The sequence below is a fragment of the Nicotiana tomentosiformis genome, chromosome 8 (genome assembly GCF_000390325.3).
Source record: "Nicotiana tomentosiformis chromosome 8, ASM39032v3, whole genome shotgun sequence".
NCBI classification, from domain to species: domain Eukaryota; kingdom Viridiplantae; phylum Streptophyta; class Magnoliopsida; order Solanales; family Solanaceae; genus Nicotiana; species Nicotiana tomentosiformis.
In genome coordinates this window covers 103,333,213-103,335,290 of record NC_090819.1, presented here as the reverse complement: position 1 = coordinate 103,335,290, position 2,078 = coordinate 103,333,213, and the positions used below count along the sequence as shown (strand labels likewise).

At 40.2% G+C, this 2,078-nt stretch overlaps 1 non-coding gene across 1 annotated transcript; it reads left to right on the top strand.

Moving 5' to 3' along the window:
- The first annotated feature begins 1,617 nt into the window (after positions 1-1,617).
- Positions 1,618-1,778, top strand: LOC117278715 (U1 spliceosomal RNA). Its single transcript, XR_004509057.1, has one exon. It is a non-coding gene; the product is annotated as a U1 spliceosomal RNA (small nuclear RNA).
- The last annotated feature ends 300 nt before the right edge of the window (positions 1,779-2,078 follow it).

Below are 2,078 nucleotides of genomic sequence, written 5' to 3'. Positions count from 1 at the left end.
AAATATGTATGACACATGGTCATCTAAAGGAACGACACGTGGAACCCAAGACGAGGATGGCCGAAGACCGAACGCAGTTATTTCGCTTGTCACCGGAAGGGATAAAGTTCATAAAGGTGTATTAAATGCTCTGCGCCCGGTAGCATTTAATATGAAATATTCTGCAGCATTAAGAGTGACGGCCCATTACAGAGAATTTGGCATTTAGGTTCACCGTTACATCTTCATCAATAACCCTCATAATTGACATTAAAGAAGGGCACGATACTAGGACCTCCTTCCCTAGACACAGCTATAAATAGTGAGCCCGGTTATCATTGTAAAGGACACGAATTTTCTGGCTAAACTTACGCTACATTCTATACAAAACTTAATACAATCTTACTTTCCCGCTTTTTGATCTCATCATTGTTGTGCCTGGAAACCTAGTTCCCTGAACTGTCATCTCTGTTGTTTTATCTACATTTTAAGGTTAAGTATTGTACATTTCTTCAATTATTGCATTATTTCAGGATCAAATTAGTTCACTTATCTAGAAACCACGTATAAATTTAACTGTACCATTTTACGGGTAAACAGTTTGGCGCCCACTGTGGAGCCTAGACAGCTGTGCAATTAAATTGATCCTTGCCTTTTTTACTAACGTGATTTGATTATTTTGTCTTAGAAAAAATCACAAAAAAGGCAGATAACACTGTTAACAACACGCACAACCCTGAAATTCGAGGGGATCAGCCTCATTTTGAGGATTCAATCAGTGACACCCGCAATGAGGAGAATGACGCCACGTCGGTGCCTGACATGCAGTACCCTCGACAGGTTCGGGAGACAACTCTCGACGATGCTGATGAGGAGCATGTCGTGGTTGCGATGAGGGTCCTGCAAGAGTAACATGCGATCATTCTAGGCCATCTCACACGGCAGGATAAGGTTATGACGGAGCTGAAGCAGGCGCTATCGGGGGCTTCAAATAATGCAAACAGACGAGATCCAATTCCTCCCGGTGTACATCCAACCTATATTGAAAGACAAAGGCAACATCCAACTTCTAGCGCGAATAATATGTACATCCCACACAGCCTTGCGATGAGCAGAGAGCTGACTATTCTTTTGCCTTTTACTAGTGATAATACAGAACATTGCGCATCTAATAAGTGGTTGAGTGGTAGATTATGAAGACTAGTGCTGACTTAAACAAATATGATAATCAGTCAATTTTACATGGTTAAAAAATGACAACTTTGAGAAATTATCAAAAGGATAAGATAGAAGCAGAATAGCATAATCAGAATAGCTTATTACATCTGGGGATCGAAAGCTAAATACTTTTGTCTTAATCAGAACTTGGAAAAGCTAATGTAGCTAAAACAAATTTCTTAGTGGTGCAAAATAAGTAGATCTTTTTACTAAAACAACCCATCTTTTGACTTTTCAACCCAATTATAAGACAATCACTTCTACAGCTACACCAAACTGGATAGTATACTGGCAGATAGAGGACTTAAAAGAACAGAGTTTGTACTACAAGAAGACATTTTTCATTGTAGTAGTAAACACTAGGATCTAAAGACTGCTTATCCAATTCACAATTGAGAGGTCTTGCTGAAAATTATTACAGCCCCTTGCTGGACGGGGTCAATGGGCGATCAACAAGACCCATGGCCTAGGTTGTTGACCTCCATTGCACTTTGGAGGGGTGCCCACCTAAGTTCGGCTCAAGTGGTCGAGCCTACGTCATAATTTGTGGCAGCGGGGGCCTGCGCTCGCGCGGTCCCTACCCAAGTCTTCAACAAAAGTTTTCCACTCAAGGCATGACTATTGTGTAGTTGTGAATTCGTTGAGTTCCCCTTACAAATCTATGCCAATATTTGTAATTTTATTGTACTTGTTAGATAAATGAGAAAGTTCTGTGGAACTCCAATTTGTTAATTTAGATTTCGCATGACATAAATAACTCTAGTTGTTGTAGTAGTTGTTTGCCTTTGTATATTTGGGTGTGAGGACTGGGGATGGATGTAACGACCCGGCCAGTCATTTTGAATATTATAATCTCGTTTTCCCATTTACTGCTCAATTTA